Source organism: Struthio camelus, chromosome Z (assembly GCF_040807025.1).
Source record: "Struthio camelus isolate bStrCam1 chromosome Z, bStrCam1.hap1, whole genome shotgun sequence".
NCBI classification, from domain to species: Eukaryota; Metazoa; Chordata; class Aves; order Struthioniformes; family Struthionidae; genus Struthio; species Struthio camelus.
In genome coordinates this window covers 26,702,162-26,728,956 of record NC_090982.1, presented here as the reverse complement: position 1 = coordinate 26,728,956, position 26,795 = coordinate 26,702,162, and the positions used below count along the sequence as shown (strand labels likewise).

The 26,795-nt window shown below is 39.2% G+C and overlaps 2 protein-coding genes across 11 annotated transcripts in view; one reads left to right on the top strand and one right to left on the bottom strand.

Moving 5' to 3' along the window:
* Positions 1 to 26,795, bottom strand: part of CZH9orf85 (chromosome Z C9orf85 homolog) — a 457,360-nt gene that overhangs the window by 36,087 nt on the left and 394,478 nt on the right. The gene's annotated exons all lie outside the window — the stretch shown is intronic.
* The window catches only part of CEMIP2 (cell migration inducing hyaluronidase 2), a 54,074-nt gene continuing 40,259 nt past the window's right edge, over positions 12,981 to 26,795 (top strand). Inside the window, exons 1-3 of one of the 10 annotated variants that reach the window (XM_068927247.1) lie at positions 12,981 to 13,061; positions 14,304 to 14,421; positions 20,137 to 20,271. The gene's annotated coding sequence lies outside the window, so the exon portion shown is untranslated. Of the gene's footprint in view, positions 13,062 to 14,116; positions 14,422 to 16,655; positions 17,908 to 20,136; positions 20,272 to 20,942; positions 21,138 to 21,691; positions 21,712 to 22,159; positions 22,229 to 26,795 lie in introns of those variants that run through there. The other 9 variants (XM_068927248.1, XM_068927249.1, XM_068927250.1 and 6 more) reach the window with 9 other exon arrangements.

The window sequence follows — 26,795 nt, the reverse complement described above, 5'->3', positions numbered from 1 at the left end:
TTACCCTTGCACTCCCATTACTCATAACTCCTTTTTTTTTTCTTTACAGTCAGCTGCTGAACATACAGGTTTTCTGCAGCAGAGCTGCATTTTAAGCATTCTTCTGTGACAAGTTCATGTTTAGCTTTCACTAAAATAATCACTTGAGTTTTTATCTGTTCTCCCTGGTTTGTTATTTGAATATAATGAAATTAAGCTTGTTCTTGATTTAAAAAAAAAAAAAGTACAGTTGTTCAAGTATGGATCACCGTGTTCTGAACTTCAGACTAGTACTCAGGCACAATAATACTAGACCCATAGATCTTCCTCTTAATCTAAGATTTTGCAATTGGAAATGCACCTCAATAGAGATGTAACTCAGCTTTTTTACATCGTGCTTTATAAGCTCTTTAATTTCAGTTTCTTACTGCATTTCAGCCGCTATGTCTGATAGAGATGGAAATCCCTTAAGCGTTTAAGGGTATATATATATTTTTTTTGGTTTTGAAAACAGAATTAATTCACAATTAGCTTTAGAAATTTGCAAATAAAGAGTGTGGAACTGCAATGAACAGTGATACACATTGACTGGGAGTGCTGCACACAAATGCCTGAGTGTCATCACTAGAACTGATTTCTGAGTTTCATGCTGGGCAGTACTGTGGGAACCTGTAACTGAAAGGACGAAAAAGATGGCATAGCCATTTCCCTGCTCTTCTTTCTCTATTTTGTTGAGGCAGAGCAAAAAGTCTGACTAGCAAAGTTTTGCCTTTAGTGGATGCAGGTGTGATGAATTACAGTGGTAAGTAAAGATTCTGGTCTCTTTGGGACCACTTATGCATGGTTAACTATTGCCAGGTCATTTTGATTTGTATTTTACACCTAGTTTTGTTTTGTTTTTTTATAAACATTGTTTACTAAAGGAAAGAAAATAGCTTTTTTGCACAGCCTAGCTCATACTGTGTAGCCTATCATGACAACAAACCTGTTATTGACAAAGCAACTGAGCTATTGCAATTAGAAGGAAAACATTTTACATGGTGGTTGTCTTGCCTTTAAACCATCATTTTGGTGAAATTGACAATGAGCTGTTGTTTTATGTTATAAATACAATTGTCTCATGATAAATAAGAGTTGATTCAGCATTCATTAAAAAGACAATGTCTGCATTTTAGAGAAAAAGAAGAGTGTTTTGTGAACCTCGTGGTCTTGCTTCTTCCTCCCCCCTTCCTTCTTTGAAAGCCAAATATTTGACAAACTTTCTTTTCAGTTTTAGAAAGCTGGCACATCAACTTCAAAAACAGCTTTATTTACATAAAATGTGAGATTACTTGCTGAAGGTGTGATCTTTTGGGGCATGTTTTGGTCCTGTGCCGTAAGAGGCGCAGCAATAATTTTCATCCGTTTGCAGGTTTGCCTGTGGCAGCAAAGTGATCTAGCCGATGTGGTTAGCTACTGTTACCAACTGATATCAAACCTGCTTTTATTTTCAAACTTTTTTGTGAGAGTTTTTGCATGCTTTTTTTTTTTTTAATTGAATGTCACTGTGCAGTGAGGCTAGCTACTTAGTGCCTCCTGCTATAGAATAACAAATGCTGCTGATGACAAAATTTTCCTCATTGTGTGATAGGCATTGTCAGTGAGCGTATGTTTTGATCGGCCAAAAAGACAAATATAAGAAAGCTTTGAGGAGAGGAGGGAAAAGCATCCTGAGTAAGTATGGTATGTAACGCCTTCTTTAAATGGTTAGCAGTGGGTATATTTGTGTGTGGTCATTGTACGCCAGCCTAAAAGTGGATGAAACTTTTGAATTGCAAAAATAATCTTCATTGAGTGCTCTGTATTATGACACCTTCATCTTTCAGCGACAGCAAACAATCAAACAAAAAAACCTAAAACAACCCCAAAAGACTAGAAGAAGTGCACATTTAGCTTTTTTAATCCTGACACCATCTATGCTTGATGTGCTGTTGCTGGGACTGACTATAATACCAAAATTTATACCACAGACAGCATTATCAGATCTCACAAAAGGAATTTTGAGAAGCTAAATGGAGCATGGTCATGCTATGCTAAAGGGAAAAGAAGTGCTTGAAAGATGTTCAAAACCTTCCCAAAGGTGGGTTACCTTATGGCCTTTGTGCTTGGCAGGCAGGTGATGAGCCAAGATGGAGATATTTTTATTAACCAATTTTATTAAAAAACAAACCACAGGACTGGTCTACTTGACTTGAATAGTGGTTGTGAAACAAAAATGCAGGGTTGTTTACATTCTCACGGGAGGAGGGAGGGTGTCCAAAAAAAAAAAAGCCTTTTGTAAGTTATTAACAATATGTTATGCACTTATTCCCCTTCATTTAAACAGATGAGGTAGGAAAGTTTGACTCGCTCTTTAAATCTTGAAAAAGTTAATCTGAAAACCACTGAGCACTGAGTAACTCCAGACTGAAATTTCAGCATGAAATGACTTTAGAACTCTTGACAGATGTGCAACTCTTTTACCAATTTGCGTTGAAAGAATATTAATTATAAAATAGCCATGGAAAGAAATGAAGCTTCCCTGTGAAGAGATTCTATACTATGACAATGGTAAGAAATTCTACACCATACTTTCCTTAAAGTGCATTCCTTCCTGTGAAAGGAAGGAAAATTCTAGTGTATTCCTGAGAAGATACCAAGGAAAACCTTTTAAGAGACAGAATAGTACAAAAATGTTCTTAAAAACTGATTTTTCTGCGAGAGAAGAAAGAAGGGGTCACATCTCAGCATCAGTTTTCCCCTAGAGGTGTTAAAAGTATCTTAACCTAATAATTTATTTCAAAAAAGTTGGAAAGCTTCAAAAGGGTTTTGTTACCTACAAGAGAGGTTTGTGTTTGGGTAAACTAGGTATTATACAAAGGAGTGTGATTGTTATAACGTGTCTTGTTTTCCAAGTTTTTCTTGCTTACAGAGGGCAAATAGTTTTCTAACCTTCAGCACTGAAGAAAGGACATTAAAGAGAGATTATGCAAGATGAGATCAGCTTACCTCCCCATTATGCTGGGAGCTATGCATAACTTCAGTAGGTAGCTGTGCCCTGCCTCCTTCTAGAGCATAGGACATACACATACGAATGTGGAGCAGAACTCTTACTTTGGGACAATATTTTGTGATTTTTTTTTTTAAATCTTCCAAAGCCGCAAACATTTTTACCTCAAGTTTTCTTTCTTAACGAGTCAGATAAATAGTAAATTTACTGTATTAAGAAAAAAATATTATACCAATGGCCCAATTGAAATAAAACAGCATTATAGGTTTATTGCAAAGATGAAGACCATTCAATCAGTAATTCATGTAGTACCTCAGGGGCGTGCAATGGTAACGCAAGTCTTGGCAAGTTATCTGTTGCTCTCCGTTGTGAAGTAACGGAGAATTATTCTTAGGTTATTTTTTTGTAAAACACTAGCATATTACTGTAATTTATATAGCAGCTAAGAAATTAAATTTGATCATATGAACAAGTATATATGCCATTACCCTTGTTAAGCATTTCAAAGGTCTTAGATGTGACAAGCCATCTAATTTTAAAGTTCATACGGTCTAAGTACACTTTAAAGGGGTTATAAGACATCCTAGGGAAAGCTGAAGAAAGTGGACTCAAAATCTCCAGCAGCTGGTCGAAGTATTACTGAATTAGAAGTATATGAATATATGATAAATTGTAAAGTCAATAAGTGAAAAAATACTGAAAATACTGAAACTGAATATATGATGCATTGTGATTTTTGCCCCAATTCTTGATTAAAATAAAGTTTTAAGGTCCATTTAAAAGATGGACCTTAAAACTCTGGACCCAGCAGAAGTCTGGGTCTATGGACCCAGCAAAACTCTGCTGGTTGCTGGTCTGAAATGATCTCCGAAGATGGTGTTATTTTTGTTGTGTTAATAGAGATGTTTTAATGCATTAGAAGCATATTTAGAAAAGATTTGGGAAATAAAGCTTGAGTGCTGGCAACAGTCATTGTGCTTTTCAACCAGTTCTGCTGAGATGGCACATGGTGATGCTAAATGTAGAGCTTATTCTTTCATTTAGCCTTTAATCAGTTCTTTTGCACCGTGCTATACAAAAAGGGCCAAGTATCGCACGGTTTATTTACTAGAGCTACGTTTCTTATAGTGACGGTTACAGTTAGCAATAATTTTAGTTAAAGCCACTACTTCTGAGAGGTTTTGTGGCCACTCTAGTGGTGTAATACAGAACATCTACATCTATGTACGATCAGTTCAGGATAAATCAATAAAACTATCTTAAAATAAAGCATATTAATTATGTTTCTGCTGTAGTGGTAGAGCCCTCTTTTTCAGTCTGCACATAACAGTAGGTATGTAAAACAGATAGATAACCTGTCACTGTAAAGCCTAGATCAGTTCCGGAAAACAAAAAGATTTGGAGTCATTCTGAGAGCTAGAATGACTTGTAGGCTATATTTTATGTGTTTCTGTGCTGTCACAAAGGCTAGAAACTTAATCTGTTTTGGAAGAAAGTTGAGAGTCTGATGATAATTGCTTCTCTTCAGTAGCTGGAGCTATGAGAGACGTGAGATATCACAAGACCTGACAAAACTGTGAGAGCTAGGAAATTTGAGTGTGCATTCAAGGAGGCGCCTGCAAAATAATCCAGGTAAGAGATAAATGTTAAATCTATGCCAGGGCCGTTTCAGACATTGATGTTACAGTGTGTTACTGTCATGGACAAGTTTTCACTTAGGGTAAGGAGATGGATTTTATGTAAGGCATTGTTCACGAATAACAAAATCACATTATAGTTGCCCATGTGTAACCTTTATACTCGCTTTCTACAGAAGTTTGCACAAACAGGCTTGTTTGCTTGGATGTTTGGGGAATAGCTACTCAAAGGAAATATTAGGTATGAACAGGGGTGTTCACGTGTGAATAAAGTGGTATGATTTATTTCTTAGTCGATCACTTCTGGGCTGCGTTGCCTTTTTCCCTTTTTATAAGCACGTGAGGACAGGGCCACTCATGAGAATGTGTTAAATAATAATTTGTTGTTCTTCTATTTAAACTTTATCACCCCCTCTGAAGCATAATCAATACTGTATGACTTTGAATGATTAGGTTTTATAAATAACAAAACGTCACTAGGGTGTAGTCTGGGTACAGACTACAAAGTGCAATGTGTTTGTATAAGCAGTTAATTAACATCAATTTTGTTCATGATGGGAGCTCATTGACAGTACTGTTAGCCTTCCATGGAAACATACAGAGGTCTGTATGCTCATTTAAGTTTTGTGTTATTGCAGCTTTCTGTTCTGTGTAGATGTTTGTAAAGTGCTTCATCTCCTTAATCGTTTTAGTTATTCTTCTCTGTATTCTGTGCCCTATTTTGAGAAGCAGTGACTAGAACTGCAGAAAGGGACTGTGCAGGAGCTGCCCACTGAAAAAGTGGGCATGTACTTTGAAGTAATCTGATAAAGAAGAAAGACCCAAAGTGCAGAAACTATAGAATTTAACGCGTGTCACATATGCTAGGTCCGTACTCTCAAAACATTTCTATTAATTTTAGATTTTAGTAGCATAAAAAAGGGAGGGTCATTTAATGGAATGTTGATGCCAACAATGTTTGTGCAATAGAATTGTTAAGGAAAATCATTTTTAAAAGGAAATACATTTAAAAAGAAAGCCAAAATCTCCAAAGCACTTTTTAACTTTTTTTTTTTTTTTTGGACAGTTAAAGCAGTAAAACCAGGGCTCAGTAAGTATTTGGGAGTGGGGAGGAATATTAATCTGTAATTTGTTAGTGAAGTTGTCTCATATGTACTGCAATTATTTTTGATATGCAACTTTTTAACCAAGTATGTGGGCCTACATAGATAATTCCTTTAGTGGTCCTTCCTTTTAGCTCTAGGAATTTTTCTAAGACAAAGCTATATTAAGAGCCTTAGATACTAAGTTAGTAGTTTTTGGTTTGCGTTTCATTGTAACTAATAATTTCTTACACTATTGTGTATGTTAAAACAGCTAGAGCGATGACTTTTTGAAAGTTACAGCAGTGGAGAAGCAACAAATAATCTCAAATGGTTTTGACTTCTGACTGCTGAGTCGCATGTTGCTAGACTGCTTACTGTTGCGATTGCTATTGCTACAATATTGTCATTAAAATAATGTGCTCTGGCATGTTACTGGCTGTCATCACTCCATCTGTGAATACTGGAAGTCTTTTCCTTAGTTTAGGTTGTTTTGCACACCATTTCTCCTTGCATGTTCTTATCTCCTTCCTTTTTTCACCTTTGCAGTCTGTCCAGCTGTCCCTTTGCTAGTCTCAGTGCTTCACAAGCAACTATATCCAGACAGAAATCTTCCTACCTGCTACCAGAAGTGGCTAAGGCTTGACCAGCTGCGTACTATATTCTGCATTTCAGTGGTGTGAAGGACCTCAAACAGGAAGGGACTTGTTGCAGCAAATTGTCAGCTATTCCCGCTTTCATAAGCGCAGTGTTGTTGCCAAGACAGAGGGTAGCCGGAAGGCTAGAGGAAACAGAACACCACAAAGGCATGTGTCTACTCCCAAGTATTTCTTTCCCATCTTGTAATGGAAAAAGGAAACAGGAAAGAGAGGATGTGGAAAATATCAAGGTCCCATTGGGGAAAAGAGAAAAAATTAAAGTGATAGCGAGGAATAGAAGGTGAAGGCCCAAGGATGGGTCTGAAAATAAGAAAAAAGAGGCTTATGGTTAGGTAAAGGAAGGCAAAAAAAAAAAAAAAGAATTAGACAGAAAGGGATGATGCTAGCGATGTGAAAAAATTATGATAGAACTTGACAAAATGCAAGAAAAAAGGAAGAGGGAAAAGACAAAAGGAGCTAAGAACTTTTGACTTTATAAAATAAAAGATTTTTAAGAAAAGTGAAACTAATCCAGATGTGAGTAAAGGAAGCATTGGACAGATAAATGCCAGAAATTAAAAACAGGAAGAAGGAAAATGGAAGAATAAAGGGAAGTGGAAAGGGGTGTTGGGGGAGAAAGCCTACAAATATACTGCTCCAATACCTATCTTTTGTCATATGACCTTGAGGAATTGGTTGGTCCTGATAAAACAGGATGAGTGTAATGGTGATGTGTACGTCTTAAAATGTTCCTATGGGAAGAGACACATCTATTTTTATTTGTTCATACCCGTCCTGTACTAGTGCTAGACCATGATGCAATGTCTCGAGTTACATAATGAGCTCTCTCCAAAGCTATAGCTGATAATTCTGGTGGCCTTGGTTTCTATTATACGGTGCAGAGCTGTCTCGGCTCTTTGTGGCAGTGGAATCTGAGTGTTTCCAGCACTGCACAGGAGCAGATACTAATATATATGGTTAGTACAGTAGAAAAACAAATATGTGACCATTCAGTCTGACCACATTTGAATTGTCTAGGCTCTTGTGGTCTTATTTTTACCAGCCAGAAAGAGCAAAATTATAGGATTCCAAAAATATCCACAGGTCTCAGTGAAGGTGGTGGCCACCAGTTTGGAAGTTTCTAGTCCTGCTACCAAAAAAAAGAAAAAAAAAAGTATTTGCTAAAGACATTGAAAATTTTACTCTATTTAGACTTGTGTATTCTTCTCATATTCTACTCAAAGTGGGATCTGCGAACTAAGCAGATAAGCCTTTATAAGCCCTTTGAGGTAGGCTTTTCTTCGATCATGTTTTCAGTATGCATAGATAAGATTAGACTAACCACTTCAGGAATAACTTTATTTACATGTGTTGACTCTTGAATTTTGAATATATTTAATGTAACACACTAACATGACATTCAAAATTTTAACATTAAATTGTACCGGGCTTTTTTGAGAAGAGTAAGCCTGAAAGCACTCGCCTTTGTTTTGTCATTTTCCCATGCATTCCTTTGGAAATTCCTATAACAAAGTTTATGGGAAGATACAGCCATAAGCAGACAAGCCGAGCCTTCTCCTTTAAGAATATTTCTCTTTAATAATATTTACACTGAATTTTTAGTAACATTTTCTTACATCCAGAAGTAGCCACTTCAGGCAGCAACAAACCTCAGATTTTGAAAATGAAATGAAAACATGATGAAACTGTGATTTTTTTAAAGGTATTTTTGGATTAGAGTAAAACTAAAAGCTTTTCAACTGTGTATATGCCCTCTGCTGACATATACCTGAACTGCCAGAAATTAATACATTAAACATACGAGGTTGAAGAATCTTGCAGTTTCAAGTTTTCAGTTCAAAGGAAAGGCTCTGGGTTTCAGTGCTGTAAGAACATGCATATATATATTAATATCAGCAGGAAAATAGGAAAATTCTTTATCTTTAGGTGAACTTATGTCTCAAATATATACTTGCATTGCAGGTGCTAGTGTTTTTTTTTTTTAATGACTCCCGTGTTATTTTACATGTTTTCTTGAGACACTGCATCAGCTGTATTGATAGTCCACGTGCAGAACTGGCAGAACTCTGACCTGAAAAGAATTTTTTTTAACCTTCCTGAGTGTGACCTTTCTACTGAGAATATGAACCAAGACAGTAACAAAACAGATACTGGTTCACATAGCATTAGACTGAGAAAACTGCTCGTCTTCTGTATACTTCCCAATGGCAGCATCATGCAATTCCCCTCCACTTTGTTTTCAGCTCACTTTATAAACACGAATCCATCATTCTTTTCAACTGTTGGAGCAACAGTGGAAGATGCCTTAGAGATAAAAGTACAGCAGGATAGCTGTATCCTGTTAGCTATCTGCTACCCTTTAAATAGTGTTTAATGGCTATACTGTTTGCGAGGGGATACAAGTTGAATGACAGCAAGGGAATACTACATTGTGAAATAAAAAAGATATTATCAATTAAATAATTTAAAAAAAAAAAGCTTCCATAGAGGTGTGTGTAGATAGTATGTTTGGAATTTTGTTCTAAATAGAATATATTCTGTAAAGTTTTATAAGAGGTCTGTCTCCCTGAGGATGTTTATGAGTCTTTTGAACAAGGAAGAGCAAATGAGCTCAAGCCCAGCCCAATCCGGTATATTAAAAACATATGCTGGGCCGCAGAAAAATCTCCCTCAAAACAAACTAAACCAAGCCGAGTCCTTCTCATGTACTTCTTGGGTTTTGAACTGCCAAAGGACAGTCAAACTACACTGCTACCTTCTGCAGCACAGAGGCAAAACATACTCCTTTTTTTAAAAAAGGAGGCTTAGATTCTGCTATAACTACTGTATTCTAGGGGCTGGGACTTCATGGCAAACGTTGAATTAAGCTTCAAGCTAATGAAAGAGTGCTGCAACTGGAGGATCAAACAGGTTGCTGAGGGTCAGCCCGATACTAGATACAACAGTGTCATGCTGACCATATTAGGTTTCCCAGATTCGTACTGAGATGTGGCTTGTCTGTTGCTAACGTTATCTGAACGTTTAGAAAAGCCCTAAGCCTTGAAGAACTTTCCCCTAAGCTGTTCCTTCCAATTCCTGTGAAAGAATTATCTTCTGTTCCAGGGCCCCATTATTCCTTGGTCCTGTTCAAGTGCAGGGGAAGCATAAATAGCCTTCTCCTGACCGACCTGCTATTTACTTCTGTAACTTAAATTCAAACTCAAGAGTAGTCCAACAAAAGAAAGTCTTCCTGTGAAGTTTGAGATGTTGTTAGCTGCATCTAAAAACACTGAAGGAAAGACCAGGAGTGGTCAGGCTCCCCAGCCTGATATGGAAAGCAGTCTGCAAAGGGAACTGCTGCCACTTCCCTCATTCCAAGTCAGGAGAAGAGACACTTTTAAACCTTGATTCAGAAATACGATACTGAGAACACTAACACCAAAACTGAGAAAAACCTATTTAGAATAAATCATCTATAGCAAATCTTCCCCTTGTGGCCTGAAAGCCTCCCACTTCAGTAAGACTAGTATTTTGTTGACAAAGTAAGAAAGAAAAAACATGTAGCTACTGTCTGACTTTCTCATTGAGGAAACTTTTGAAAATATGTCTCCTGAAAGGGAGGCTTTTCCCTCCAACTTTTATGCCAGAATAGAAGTGACATTCTTTTAAAGGGAGGAGGCAACATCATTCTCCATGCCAGTAATTTCAGGTAGCAACTAGCTGTGCCACTGCAGGTTTGGAATGGAATATGGCAACATCTAGCAGTGATGAGGAGATATCAGCCATATTAATTTTTTTTTTTTTCCTCTGTGCTGAAACCAATCCGTGCTACGGTATTGACTAGTACTTCCCTTTACAATGTGATTACTAAGCTTCAAGATTAGCGCCGATGAGACATACAGGAGCCGTTCACATCTCATGCCTTTTGTTCTATCAGTCAGCAATCTCTGTCATTAAGTTGATATGCAGTCCATATTTTGAAACTTAATTGTAGAGCTGCAGGCTTTCCAAGGCAGATATTAAGACTACCTGAATGTATTTGCATAGTACCGCACCAAGAAACTTAAAGACACTGGGTGGTAAATACATCAAATAACATAGATCCCTTTGGGGAGGTGGGGGGAGGAGGGTGGTACTAGTAAACAAAGGCATAAATTTTGGAGCCCAAATAAAGGCATAAGTTAAAAAAAAAAAAAAGTCATTACTACTGCAATGACTTGTTTTACCTAGCAACATGTTACTCAGTATTTACTATGCAGGATAGATGTGTGATGAGTAATGCTTAATTTTTAATGATATTGTATGAGAAGGGATCTGAAGTATGCTTGAGTAAATAATACATTTGTGTCCATTATCTCATTTTAATTCATTATCTCTACTTCGAGTCAATGTTTTGCTTTGAGGGGGATGTTTTGAAATTTTAAAAGTGATTTCTATGCTGCGTCTGGGCTTCAGTCAATCTATGATTTACCATCACATTTCTCTGTTTCTAAAAATGTGTTTACTTTGCCTGGTTAATTGTGACAGACAAGAGAAGTTGTGAGGCTGTCCAGAGGCAAGCCTTTTACTCTAAATTCTTTCGATTAAAATGATCTTGGAGAATACTTGTAGCAATAATAGTTTTAAAAAAGTAAACAAGTGTTTACCTAGTCTTTATTTTTTTTTAAGTAAAAAAGATTCCTAACTTTATTTCTCATGTTGTTTTGTTTCATTTGACTTTGTATGCATTCAGGTAGGTCATAAAAATGGAAGTACTAAATAATTTACATGAACAATATGTTTTTATGTCCCTGAAAAGTGCATGTTAAAATGGGGTGTCTATACAAGCACTTGACACTAGCTACGCAAAATGAATTGAATAATTAACTGCCTGTTAACCTCTGTAACTGTTGTAGAATAAACAGTCCTTTGTGCACATGAAGAAATTTTACCTGAAGGCATCCATAGCTTTAGAAAGCAACAATATTCTGGTCCTTGCCTGTTCTTGTTGGCAGGACCGTGGATCTCTAAGGATTTATATTCCAGACCTTGATCACTCCAAGGAAGGAACCGAATTATACCCAGTCTCAGACAGCTTCTTGTTCTGACCAGTCCTATCCAAGGTCATCACCTTTTTTGCAAGTAGAAGCTCTCACCATGCATATTTAAGTCTTTTTTTTACCAAGTTCATTCATTGACTCCCTTTGTTCTACATTCCCTAGGATTACAGCGTGATTCTGGTTCAAATCCAGGTGGAAGTTTCATCCAAAACCTGCATAAAACAGGCCAACAGAAGCTTTGTATACTGTTAAGCTCTTGAATGAGTTTTAGTTTCAATCCACAAAAAGGCCTAAGCATTGTATTAGCTCAGCACAGGAGTAAATTCCACCATCTGTGACTCCTTATGCTTGCAAAGAGTGTAAATCATATGTATACTGGGAAATACTGTGCTCAATAGAAAACGTTAGCCAAACTCTCTTTGAGAGAGTATATGTGATGCATAAAGCCTGCAAAGGCTTTTTCTGTTCAACGTCTGTTACTGTCCAGCCATTACCTCAGATTCTCTAATGAGTTGGTTGTGGGTTTTTTTTGTAGACCCCAACTGTAGCATGCTTTTTCCTATGATTTGGCTTGAGTTATGGTTACATTTTTCATCTTCATAAAGTCTGTGCTTTCTCTAATTCAGAAATGGAGAAAATGCCTTTGACAGATATAAGCTGTTATTATACTATGTGAATGCTTGACTCAAAAGTTTTAACTGAGAAATCACTGTCTAGGAAATCTTTGTTGTCTTAGATGCATTAGCTATAGCCATGCCATATGTACCCAGCTGTAGTCTTTCTTCTCTTGCTGCACACTGCTTGCTCCATGGTGTTTTGTGGAGGTAGGACTTAACTACAAAATGTTGGTATCAATCCAGCATGTACATCTGGCTTGCTCAGTAAATTTACTTCTATAGCAGTAAAACAATGGGCAATGGGGGAAGGGAGAGGAACCAAAAAGAAAGAGACAGATGACTGATCAGTAGTAAGAGAACTTGAAGGAAAATTAAGGGGTCAGCAAAAGTGAATTTTGCTGAACTAGTGACATTTAGCCTCATGTGTATAAAGAATGCCAAGGCTGCCTTGTGTGTGTGTTGTATCCCATATACTTTACTAGGTATTTTTTCTTGCTCCCCCTCTCACCCCCCCCTTGTTTATCTTAAAATTTAGATGCTCATGCTTTGAGAAGACAACAGGAAAACCATGTTCTGTTTCTTCAAAGGAGATGGTATGTTGTGAAGCTGTCATTTTTTCATTGTTCCTTTACATGGAGCTTTTCAAGAATGGGTGCATCTCAGTTGACTGTCATTTTCAGCGCTCTCTGGAGAGCAACTTTGAATGTGAACTATCTGTTTTCCCTTTTGGTGCTCCTAAACATGACCGAAAACAGATTTAAAACAAAAAAAAAAAGTAGGTGAATTCAGTGAAGTTTGAGCCTCAGTTTAATTCTTAAAGTCCTCCAAAGTCCATATGTTTGTAGGAAATCAAAGGGATGATCATGAAGAGGCATTGAGTGAGTTATCTAGCAGATGTTACAGCCTAGACTGAGTTACCAAATGAAGTAATTTGACTGCCTGTTTCTTTGCAGGTGCAAAACAAAACCAAGGAGCTGGTCTAACTGAACTGACTTTATTTTGTAACAGACTCAGAATGGGAGTATGCAATTCATCTGAAAGGTAAAGATTTGCTGATCTGATTGTGGTAGCATGTTGCACTAATGTTGCGATGTTGGAAAGTGTTAAGTGAATTTTATATACACAGTGATAGGGTCTAAACAGTTGCTGTTCAGGGAATAAGGTCTTGGCTTTGAGATGAATACTACTAAGCAAACATCAGCTCAGTATTCAGTGGGGCCAAAAAAGCAGGTGGAATTTAAACATGATTCAGAGAAGAGAAGACAATAAAAAAGAAAGCATATGTTTAAATCCATAGTGCCAATATTGTGGACAGGATTGCAATTCTGGTTCTCTCATCTCAAAAAAAAAAAAAAAGACAAAACTGGCATAAGAATGGTAAAGGACAGAAGATGACAAAATATGAAACAGCTTTTGTGTAAGGAACAAATAAATGCACTTCATTTATTTAGACTGAAAAAGAGATGACTTGGGGAAGTGTGGCTAAACGGCATGGAGAAGGTGAATAAGGAATGACTGTTTCTTTCAACGTAAGAGCTATGGGGTGTCAAATGAAACTAGTAGGTGAACATTCAAAACCAGCTGAAAAACAGGCACTTCTTACAAGAAGTAACTGCACTGTAGAACTCCCTGTCACAGGAAACTGTGGATACTCTGAGTTTGTCTGAGTTCAGAAAGCTGCAAATTCTTTCAAGGGCTGGTGCATAGAAATATTCCACCTCTGGTGGTGCCAGAGCTGGAAATCACTGGAGGCTGGTAGAACAGACAACCCGGAATCAATGTTTACTTACCTCCTTCTTACGCCCTTGTCATCAGCTGCTGTTGGAAATAGGCAACAGTGCCACATGAACCTTTGCTGTGGCATGGGGAATCCCATACTGATATCACTTTCTTTATCATTTCCTAAGAAACAGACCAAGGAAATCAATGATGGTCACTGTATTTTCACCTCAATCTCTTTTTTCATAAGCTCACTTTAAAAAAAAAAGTCATGACCTTTGGCACTACTGAATACCTCAACCTGAATTTCCAGTTGTTTAAAGTGATAAAGCAAAGTGGTTCTGCAGCATTGCAGATGCCTCTCTGCTCTGAGAATCCAAAGATTCATTTCAAATGGGCAAACAAATGTTTCTCATTTTTACATTTGGCTGTCATTCATATGAGACACTTCAATTCCTGTTTTGGTAGAAAACAAAAGGTCAGGATGATATCCTATGCAGGGAACCCAGCAGATAACTTTTCCTGTAACAGTGGTTAGCCTTTGTATTTGTTCTTTCCCAAAAGGAAAAAGGTTCAGTCAGCCATTTGGTGGCACACTATGCTGACAGAAAACCGAAAATTTACTGGAAGCAAAACCCTTCAGTTTTACCTACGCATATGACTGCTTTGATAAAAAAACAAGGTAAGCAGAAGAACTGCGATATTTCACAATATTACTTAAAAGCGTGCCAAATGTGTTTTAGTGCTATTTCAGAGAAATTTTATGTAAGAGAGGAATTTTGAGGACTATGATCTGAATGTACGTCAGAGTTTAAAGCCCAAAACTTTGCACAAAGATTTGCAATAGCAAGTCATCTTGTATGAGAGATGCTCATACAAGCATCTCTCAGAAGCTTGTACTGCTTGACGGCAAGTTCTGTTTTAAACTTGGATTTGATGAGCCCTTAATATGCGTTCCCTTGATATCTTTGGGTTGCAATTTACTTGTTACACTTCCAACGATACAGAAACTATTTTTACACCCGTATGTTTCTTCTTAGAGGAAGTGGGTTACGAACAAATGCAGATTTTCAGCACTTTTAACATCTGCCTTTGGCAACAGTCAAGAAACATTACAGCTTTCTTCTTTTTCCAGAAGCACTTATTAATGCTTTTGAATTATTTGATATTCCTGAGCATTCTATTTGTGAAAATATGTATATTGTCTCTTATCAGCTATCTAATAACTAACTTTATTAGTTAGTTTAAAGAACTAACTTTAAAGAAAAATAACACAAACACTTAGTGTTTTTCTCTATATGTGGAAGTCAGACTGCCCCTCTCTCTTCAAGATGGAAAGGACACACTTTGTCATATAACCAACTGATCTGTATATACCTTCCAATCAGGATCGTGTGGTTTTAGTGCAGCTCTGCTTATTGTATACTTCTTGGTACTTAAAGCAAAAACATTCTCAGTTAAGATCAAACTAAAAACTAAAAGCTTCAGGACACAAATGTATTGCTTAGAAATATTATGTGTTATTAAGTGTGTAGTTTTAAAGTGATTACATTAAGCACATGAGATGAAACACAACCATAATAAATATTCCAAATAGTCTCATTAAAGTCTGGTAAATAATTTGTAGGAAATAATGTATTTAACAGTTTTCAGTCTACCTTCTAGTTTGTGAAATGTCTTGTAAGAGCTCATAATCTATTACTTGTCAAAAAAATTCTGCCTAATATATAAAGGTCTGTAGACTGTGGCATTTTACTTAAGAGAACACTACTCCAAACTCAGCTCTCCTGGGACCGACTAGACACAGGATTTATGTAGTTATATATTTTTTCTGTTTCTCGACCAAATAAGCATAGTCTGTAAGGTTATGTTGCTGGTAAAAATCCTCACAGTTACTCATTTAAAGACTGGGTTCCTTTAATATTTCCATTAAATGTATGCCAAATTTACTATTTCAGTTTGCTAATAAATTTGGCATATATATCAATGCAATTCATGCTAAAATAAGTATTAAAGAAACTTGGAAGGTGAACACCTTCCCGGGGAGAAAGTCTTCTTAGGGAAAATGTTTAAATAATGAAGGCAATTGGATTACATGTTTTTAATAGCATTGAACCAAAACGTAAAGGTAATGGGAAGACAATATCTGTATTTCTTACCATGAGAATACTCAGTGTTTTGTTTGATATGAAACTGTGACTTTGAAACTGTGACTTAACAGTTTTACTGATTCACCGTGACTGTCTAATTACAGAGGAAAAAATCTAAAGGTCACAGAAAAGTTTGTCAGTTTTTCTTGCTGGATTTCAAAAGTTTCTAATGTCTGTATGAATCTGAATCTTGCAATTCTCACGTTTTCTCCACGGTAAATTTCTGAAAAGAGCTGGAGTGAGGGGGAACAATAGGATTTTGACAGAATTCAGTAACAGATTATTAGTCAAAAAAAGTGATTTTTGGCCTATAAATTAGTGCCTTTGATGTGCTTACATTCAAGCAATCTTAATAATTACAAATAGATAGAAAACATCCTTTGTCAGCTACCATGTGATACTTACCTCTTACTGATTCATGCGAGCAAATTGAACAGAGTTCACTATTACATATTCAACAAAAAACGTGACTTGAGACCTCTGTAAAGCCATGTCCTTCAAAGCCATAAAAGACTTTAAATTTTACAGTGATAGCAGATAAGCAAATCCTTTACAAATCTTTCACACGTAAGCTCGACTCAAAGCTGTTTTGGATATTGCAGTACATGAAAAATTCACTTCCTTAGCCTGGGCAAGTTGTTTGTTCGGTGATACCCCAGCAGCAGGATAACGAGGTGAGAGGGATGACTTGCAAGCTATCCGTGTTTGTGATGGGTATGTGGGTGGAATTTAAGCTGTGAAATTGAGGGTGCTTATTATTCTTTAGGAAAAAATCTAGAACTGGCCCTGACCCCAAGCTCATCAACGTGGGAGAAGCTTGTGAAATCCTTGAAAGCGCACAGAGCAGACACTGCAGTCCTGAGCCACACATCCCCTGCCAGCATCGCTGCTGTGGGGAAAAGAGTCACTCTCACAAATACAGAGAAATTTGTGTCAGAGCAGTAAGAACCAAACCCAGACTTCTGAACTCCTAAATGAATGTGTTTGCCACCTACAGGGGTTTCTTGTTTGTTTTCAATGCTACTAATTTCAGTAATAATAAATTCCGTCTCTAATGTCTTTCTTTGCATTTTTTTATAGACCTGCAAAGAGAAAATGAGTTGTGCATTGCTTTGTTTGGACATATATAAACAAAAAGGCAGGATAGCTAAGAAGTTTTATAAGTATTAACAGTTTTTCAATGAGCCAGGGAAGATTATACAAGGGGAATTGTCAGAAGGGAATGGTAATAGATTATGAAACAAGAAATTATGCTGAAAGTATTCTGTACTAAAATCTAGTTAAAAATTATTCAAATGTTCCCTCAAATATGCATTTTAAGCTCTTTTGTTTTCTTTTTTTAAATTGTTGTTATACTTTGTTAACTTTTGTTAGCTTTAGTTAAAACATAGTATTTCAAAATTTGAACAGGCTTTCGCCAAGAGCAAATCTCCCCTCAACCTAGGCAGCCTTTGTATTATTTTCAGGAATTTAACTTTTCTTTGCCACTCAACATGTTAGACTCCCAGAGAGGTAATTAAAAATACATATGCTTCGTAAGATAATGTAAAACACAGCTACTATATGGAAAAGGTATTACCACAGAGTACCTGGGAAGTATGCCAGAAAGGCTTAAATAAGGAAAGAAATATGTATGCTTGTGCTCTTATCCACAATATACCAACAGTAAGCTTTCCTGAATCACAAGGCTCTGGGTGGGAATTCAGAGAACAGGCCATTATTTTTGCTAGTACCTGGATCATGCTTGCCACTGCCTCCTAGTCTACCAGCACTTCATTTTGTTTAGAAGGAGAAAAAATGGTTTCTTTCTTGCTTATTTGGAAGGGATCACACCGTAGTCACCATCTCAATGACCTCTTTTAAGTGTATTTTTTGCTATTTTAAGCCTTTTAGGATATACATTTAGCACAAGGATTTATCTGCTTAAACTCAGAGCAGTATGAGTAAAGAAGTCGTACCAGATGATGTGACGCTTTAGTGCTACATTTGGGCTTGACACAGAGATTTCAAATATTCAGGTAATCTTAAAATCAAATCTTTCACATTGTTATGGGGTTTAAGGATTGCTTTATTCAAAGGCATCTGCCACTTTTTAAAATTATAGCGAAGACAAGACCTTAAACTTTATTGCATGATAATTCCATTCTATAAGATACCTGGCATTTTTACTGCGGACGGGTATTTGTGATTTGCCTAAGATTAATAGGCGTGCATGTGCATGCGTTTGTCTTTGTATAGGTACACCTGAATGAAATATTGGAATTGCTAAACTATACTGGACTTGCAAACAATTGCAAACCTATGGTCAGTCTCATTCGAGATCCCGTCTCGGGTGGACAGTCACAGCACAAGATTCTTCCTTGGGAAATACAAGAAAATATGCAGTTATACTCATCTGCGATAATCTTTCTGATAAAAATGTCTTTCAAGCACTGCTTGAGACTAGCTTAAGCCTTGAATGACAAGGATTTCTGTGGGTGTATAGATCAATATAAAATATATATGTACACATGTACACACACACAACATATTTCGCTTCAGACTGCCTTATGTGCGCGCAAGTGTTTCTACTTTATTCCCCTATACATTCAGTACCCACAAACATAGCGCCTACCACATATACCACTGAAATGAGTTTTTTACAGGCTTAGACTGGGAACATTGATCATTTTGTGTTTTGTGTTTTTTAATTTTGTATATAAGTATGTAAAAAGTAAATAGTTCTTTGTATTCATAGCTTTGTATTCATAGCTTTCGAATGGATAAGCAATGCTGTCTGTTAATGAAAAACAAAAGCATCTGAAGAAAAGCACATTTTAAGAGTTTGGTCCTACTGTTTACCGAGAACAGGAAACATATCCATCTGGCAAAGTTGCCTTTATAGATTTTTTTGTTGTTGCTGAAGTGCCACATTAAAATAACTTCTCAAAAGAGAAATTAGGTTTAATTCTAATTATGTAATCAAATTTGGAGGGGTTTCAAAAGTTAATTTGCGTGAACACTGTGTTACAATGGGCTTTCTCAAAGAATAATTCAGCATTTCTTTTTATAGAGGATTATATGAAGAAGGATAATTTAAAGTGTGCCTTGGTAAGGAAAAAAAAAAAAGGCCCAAATTTCAAAAGGTCAAACATATGCTAAAAGCAGGGCATGCTACAATGCGCATACTCTGTTTTTGCCAGTTTCATTGCATATGAAACTAAGGCAATTTCCCCATCCAAATAGGCAACCAAGCTAATAATTGGTCATCTACATTTCATGGACAAGAATTACGTTACATGTGTAAATTGGATGTCCAGTGCCATGCTGAGTTTTTTTTTTTTTTTAAATTGTGCACTTTGTCAGCTGAAATGTTTTAATTTCACACCACAGAAGAATAAACTGCTTCCAATTTGACTTGTCCTTCAATCAAAGTCATTCACAAATGCAAATATGCAACTTGCATGTGCCTTTACCAAAATGATGCAAAGATTTAGGATCATATGTGTTAGGATTGTGCTCCTTGGCATTTAAAAAAATTAAGCTAGAGGAGGAGGAATAGTAAGACAGAGAAGACACGACTAAAGAGAGAAGAAATCGCCTTATTCAGATAGCTAAAGGCTTATCTTCACTCTAGTGAAGTCTTTCTTTTTGTAGTGAAGTGTAGTGATCTTTTTCACAAGTTCAGGATTGTCCTAGCCCATTTTGTGTCTATACGGACAAAATCTTGAGTAAAGCAGTACTCTAAATCAGAGTCCTCAAAGTTAGGGGCTGAAGCCCAAGCAACAGGGTGAAATTGCAGTCGCAGTCTATTGCGTTACTGCAATAGTCTGCTTGAATTTACTGCAGCTGCTTATTCAATCACTCGGCATACTGCAACTGTTATTTTCTGTGGTGGCTGTCCGCAGTTGCACTACTCTGAACGCTGCTGCCACAGTGCAATATTCCAAACTCAGGGTCCTACTACAGGATTTCAGAGGCAGCTAACCGAAGTTGATTTGCAATGTGTTATTCAGTCACTAGATGTCTCCATATGCTGTAAGCAAACACGGGATATGGTTACTGGTAAACAAAGAAATAGCTAGAACTAAAGTTACGCGGGGCACTGTTTATAGGAATATAAATGAGTTATCACTTAGTTTCCAGCTGTCTGGAAAATTTCCAAGGAAACAATTATGTTGGAAAATGTTAGCTGTTCTTCCCGAGCCGCTTCATTCAAAGCATCTGACCAGGCTGGTGGTGGGTTGTTTTTTTTTCTTCATTTCTAGTGAGGTTGGCCCAACCTCGGTGCACTGCAAGGGGTGGGAGGTCCCAAGCTTAAGAGAAGTCCATTGTCAGATCTACATCAAAGCCAGCAACCTGGGAGGCTGCGGCGCTCCGCAGCGGCGGCGCCCCAGCGAGAGGTAAGTCCCGGAGCCCCGCGGGCCCCCTCATCCTCTAAATGAAATGTTATGCTTTTTTTTTTTTTTTTTGCTGCCTTTTTTTAGTGCCTTGAAATTCAGAACTTTTTTTTTTTTGGGGGGGGGGGGGGGGTTGGTTTGATTTGAGTCCAAATCGGACTTGCAAAAAAATACATAAATCCCAGAAGCCCAGGATCAGACTGCCCAGCCCGCTCTGCTCCTAGCTCAGACTCCGTCCCGGCTCCCACTCTTGTAAGTAACTTCAGCCGGACGAGCCCTAATGTAGTGATAGCTAGCTGCTAACTCCCCCCCCCTTTTTTTTGGGGGGGGGGGCAGTTTTTCACTGCTGTCGCCTTTTATGCAGCTTATGCCTGTCTCCCCCCGCGGCGGTTACCGAGCCGCAGAGCACGTTGTGTCTCTCTCCCCCCTGCGCCCCGCGCTCCTGTCCGCGCCTCCCTTTGCTCCTTCAACCTCCTCGGGGGGCCACGGGGACGCTCCGCACCTCCCTCCTCGGCACCTGCACGCTTATGTCCCTCGCGGAGGCGCGCACCTCCCGCGGCCCCGCCGCGGCGGGGGGGGGGGACGGGGACGGGGACGGGGACCGGGGGAGGCCGGGCCGGGCCTGCGCTGCCGGCGGCGCCCGGCGCGGCCCCGCTGCGCTCCTCCCCCGGCCGGGGCGGAGCCGGCGCGCAGCCGCCTCCGCTCGGGGCCGCGGTTTGTTCCTCCCGCCCCTTCCCCCGCGGCGGCGCCGCCGCCGCCGAGCGCGCAAAGGCGGCAGCCGGGGCGGAGAGGAGCCGCCGCCGCCGCCCGCGGCGCGTAGCGACATGCCGCGGCCCTGAGCGCTCCGCCGCGCAGGGCCCCGGGCTCCGGTGAGTGCGGGCCGGGGCCGGGACAGCGGGGCGGCGCGGAGCGGGGCGGAGGGGCGCGGAGCGGGGCTCTTTGTTGGCGCGCTGGGGCTGGGGCGGCTGCGAGCCCGGGTGGCGGCGCGGAGCGGAGGAGGAGCCCTGCGCGTTTTGGGCGGGTTTGCTCCTCCGTGCGCGTTTGTATGTTAATACCGCGTGCTGGCCGGGCTGCGGGTGGTGCGCGTTGGTTTTAACCCGGCGGCCCCGGGTTTGGCAGGTGTGGGCTGGGCAGCAGGTGCTGCGCTGCTGAGGGCGCGGGGCGCGCAGTGAACGCGCTGGCGGGATTATTTCCAGGCAGCGAGACTGGGTCGGGACCGTTTCAGCTGCAGTAACTCCCCTCGTACCTGTTCTCACAGGCATCCCCTGGTGTTCGGGTTAGCGTGGGTTGTCTTTCCGGTTTGTGATAACCTGCGGCATAGTTTTCTTGCCCAAAGACTTGGGAAAGACGGAAGGGGAGTTGTATATCTCAGCCCTTCTGATGGAAGAGGGTGTGCACTGGCGAACGTGCTACGCTTTGTGTACCTCACAGCTTAGATTAGAGGTGAGCACTGGAGAGGCTGCTCCTGGTTTGTATTTTAAGGACGATTTTGTGGCACAGATTCTGGAAAGGGGAGGGATTTTGTATTCCTTATTAGCTATAAAAATGAAATAGTATCTGGGGCTTGACAAAGATAATGCAATAAAAAAGACAAAGCTGTACCGGAAACTGCTAGGTGGCATCAGTCAGGTTTTGATGCAGTGCAGGAAAAGACTTGAAGCAGTGTGTCTACATTTACTGATGTAATGTGGCCCATCAGTGGCCTGGGTTGAACTACGCAGCAGCAGGAAGGAGAAAAGACTCTGTTCTTACCGAGTATGTAGTTCTCTGAGCTGCTTTGTCTGCAGGGATCCTGCACGCAGCCAGTGTGAATGCAAAATCTTCTGCCAGGTCCCCGCGCAGAAGGCCTCCCGTTTAGCTTGTTTCTTTTGCTCTCTCCCTGCCGATCCAGCAGAGCATTTGTCGTGGGCTCCGTCTGGGCAAAGTTTCCTGGAGAACAGCAGTTTTATATGGACTAAAGGTAATGCTTCCCCCCCCCCCCGAATCCCATTTATGGTTGAAGGTAAGAGAGCTGTAGTGAGGTCCTAAAGTGAGAAAGCAGAAGTGTTCTCTGAAATCTAGTGTTTGATCGGAACATTAGCTGTAGTGAGTGCTGTATGCACACATGGATAGGTACTTTTTCCAGTTGGAGACTGGAGGGTTTTTTAATTGCGAACATCACTTTACACTCATAATATTCTGTGGGGAAAACGGTGGCAAGGGTGGGCTGCAAGCTTTTAACCCATCCTTCAGACTTATTGCTAATTGTTCAGTGCTGGAGATACTAAGTGGTAGATGATGGTAGTGGTGCCCCTGTGTGAAAAACTGCTGTGTTTAGCAGGCGCTGTAAAACCTTCCAGAGGTGTCTCAGGGTAACTGATCCCATGACTGGGTGAGAGGCTTTGATCTCATTTTTTCCAAGCTGAGAAACCAGAGGATGGGATAAGAGAACAAAAAAAAGTTGGTTTTCCTCTAATACGTGAATGTAAAAGTAGGTGCAATAGAATGAGATCTACTAATCCGAGAAGCTTGAAGAATAAGCCGCTGGATTTTCTCTGTTATTTAGTAGCCTGATTTTTCAAACTCTCATTTGGTATTTGAATACCTTATATCTGAAAGGAGATTAGGAGATTTTATTTCAGTGGTAATGATAAAGTTTGGTGAGACAGATGCTTTTCAGTGTAATATAAATGCTTGAAAACAACTTTCTTATAAAGGATGCAAATTTATACCTACATAATGTGGACAATCGGCACTACTTGAAACATTCTTTAATTATGGATAATAACTTATGAATTTATTTTTAGTACCAAGTAGTCATTAAACTACCTTTGTTATGTATCCAGCATATTGTAGGAAACTATATATTAAACAGTTGTAGCAACATGTTTTTGTGTTAAGTCGGTGCATTCTCTATTCTTTGTGTTGGAGTCTCTTTTGCAAAAAAAGAAGGGGAAAAATAACAAGCTGCAAAACACTGCTTTTTTTTTTTTTCTTCAAATGTGAAGAGCCATAAAGGAGAATGGCTATTAAAAATATCATGGATGTTATGTTAGTGAGTCAAGTATGTTTATCTGATTTGCTGAATATGAGGTAGCCTCGTGCCTCTTTACTGGCACTGAGTGGATCCCAGCTGTCCTTCCTCTTAGTGCTGCTGCCCTCCTCCCTCCTGCTTGTCCCTTGCTGGCAAAATCTCTTCCAGCTTGGCCTCATCTCTTATTCACATCCAAGTTGTGCAGCTTGCAGAGCTGTAGTTGACTGTGCAGATCAAATTATGCTGTTTCCCACAGGAGATGGGAGTGGGGAGGAAAATCCCCTTCTGACCTTCTCTGCAGCGATTGCTGAGGTTTGGAGACACAGAGCTGCAGCCTCCACAGCTGGCTGGTGGCGTTTTTCTTTTTTCCCCTGCAAGCTGAGGGGCTCCTCAGCTGACTGGCTTCATCATGCATCTCTGCAAGGAACTTGTTCCACAGCTCTGCTCCTCACCGTTGTGTGATTATGTCATTGTTTTAAAAACTACTGGCATAAATGAGTGGGAAAATTGTCATCTAGTAAGTCTTGCTTTCTGCATATACAAAGGATATGATAGGCATGCATAGTGTTACATATTTGTCTGAAGTACATCAGCGAAGTTCGTTCTTTGGATTAGCAAAGGCAATTCCATAAAATCACTTAAAATATACGTCAAAAGCAAATGAAAATCCATAATGTGTATTTCAGCTTCTTATTTGCTGAATCCAGTCATGATTAGATGTGACAGTAAAGTACATTATAAGTTGTGTTTTACTGGAAAGGATTTCACTATTGATTTAGTGGAGATGGTTTTGGCAAGACAGATGGGGATGACTTGTTTATAGATGTGAATTTATTTAAATATTTTCTTGAAACAGTAGTACTAAGAAAGGAGGTGGTGGGATGAGGGAGGAATAGAAATCTGTATACCTTGAAGAAAGATGTGAGGAAGAAAAGTGATGTATTTGCCAATATGGAAAGAAAATACTGGAGATGTTAAAGAAAGCATACTTTAAAAGTTATATCTGATTTTGTTCCTCTGTTGTGAGCAGGTTAACAAAAGGGAATGCGTTAGCTGCTCATCTATCATTTTGACACACGGGGTTTAAAAAAAAAAAAAAGTAGTACAGTCATGCAAAATGACTAGCTGTACCTGGCAGGATATTGCAAGGCCTGGCTGTTGGGTGCAAAGTTCTTCAAGTAAATTCACTAGAAAGGAATTTATCACAGCAATCCAAAATGTGAGTGCAGCCACCAGCTCAGCAGAATGCATACTTAATAGAGGCTTCAAAGCCTTTGTTTGTCTTTCAAAGACTTGCTTCTATTGTCAAGTATCCCACATAGTCTGTTTCTGTTTGCGATTCTTACAGATGGGAAATAATGGGAAATGTTTTCATTTTCTAAAATTGTACCAGGGTTTTCTATACTGCAGGTTAGATCGCTGTACATTATTCACCAAGCTCTCCACTCTTCAGTATCTCTGTGACTCCGGTGACTCTGTAAAGCTATGCAGAACGTAAATGTTCAGCCATGCAGTCAAGTTACCACGTGTTAGCTGAGCTGTAGCAACTGTTTCTAGCAGGCACCTAGGTCAGTGTGATATTAGGGCTTTGAGCTCTTGTGGATTTAGCTGGTATTTGCCCTACCTGTCTGCTGGAGGCTGCTATCCCTATAGCAAATGGGAAGATGTTCCCGTGCCTCAGCTGCTGTATGCCAGTCTGGCGTGTTAATTCGAGTCATCAGTTAAAGGTATATGTTGTGCTGATAATGTTGACAAAGAACTGCCATGGCTAGGCTGATGACGGCCTTTTGGTATTCCTAGGAGGGGGTGAGTTTGGAAAAATGGGGGCGGAAGGCGACAGGCAGCTGGGAGTTTAAAGCATATTACAGGAATGGCTGTATCATGTCAAACCAAGTATCTGTCCAGACAATTACCCCATGTCTGACAGCGATGAGCAATAGATGTCTGGTAAAGACTGTATAATCATACCACTGCTTCCAGCCACCAGCAGCTTATGGTTCAAGGACTTCATAAGCTGCTGGTGGTGTTCTTCTATGCAGCAGTCTTTGGCTGACTGCTTTTTTGTGAGCTTGTTGCTTTCTGAACCTATGTAACCTCTTAACATCCACAAAATCCATTGTTGTATCAGGTTCAAAAACTTCTTTATATCTCTTTTTTTTTTCATGGAAGAGGCATGAGCAGTCATTCACCTGCTTATGCCACTTACGACTTTACAGACCTCTGTAATATATATCCTCTTAGTCATCTTTTTCCAGGATAAAGAATCCTTTGGGAGATGCGGATGTCACTGCTGTCTGCTCGGTGGGTGTGACCTGGGGCTCTTGGCTTAATCATTTTCTAATACAAACTCATGTAACTTAGAGTTGCCTTGTGTGTGTATGAGCCAAAAGACTGAAGGTGTGCAATTACAACAGATAGAAGGCAAGCTGCATTGGTTTTTTGTGCACAATTGAAAAAAAAAAAGAAAATCCTTCAAGTAAGATAAACAAGGGGTGGCATGTCATCACTTGAAATCTGAATTGGATGAAAAAACTTGCAAGAGTAGGACTTGAGAGTTTTAGCAGAGAGGAAAATCACAGTAAGTGCAAAGAACTGGGATGAAGAAGAGAGAGAAGAAAATGCATATACTGATATGGAGGAGAGCATATTGTGCTAGTGGTCGGTATTTTAAATACAATTTTGTGACTTAGGCCTTTCTTTTTTTAACATGGAAAGGCCACTGAATACTTAGTAATCCTATCAGTATACTCAGGAGTTTCCTGGAGCATTTATGTTTATGTCCAAACCAAAGCTAAACATGAGATCTGTATTTTTTTTTCCCCACTGTGTTCTGTACTGTCATATATGATTGTAATCTTCTTATAAGTGCTTTTCAGGTAAAATATTTAATAAACAAGAATTAGATATGTAGTCTTACCATCTTTGTCTTGACTACAGTACAAGCCAGAACTTGATTGTCATCAGTCACTCAAGATTGTCCCAAAAGTGATATTCACTTCTTTTTTATGCAATGGTAATACATTTCAAATTTTTCTGAAGTGAAGTCCTAAGCTGTAGCAGTTCTGAATGGGATTTGTGTACTTTTAGAGACTGCAGATATCTTTTAATTGCAGCCTCTTATTAGCATCAGCATGACAAGTAGTTAAAAAAAAGTTTTTCCTCCCCCTCTCCCCCAGATTCTCTAAGATGAGTGAAGTTACTTTCGCATGGAAGCTGTCCACTTAAACAGACCTCTTCATTTGCGTAAAAGTAGGCTTATACTTAAAGGTTTTCCTGAGCCGAGGGAGACCCAAATGTTCTGTAAATTGAGCTCTGCAGCATCCGAGTGAGGCTAGCGACCGTTTTTCTCCTGTTGTAGCCTTGGCACCCAATGAACCGGGACTCGCACAGCAAGCTAATGACAGATGCATGATTATAATGCAGGTCTCCACTTTTGATTTCTTATGCAAATTATTAAAGCTTTCCTTTCTGAAAGGGTTGAAATGAGAAGCATAGTAAAAATTATTGCATTCAG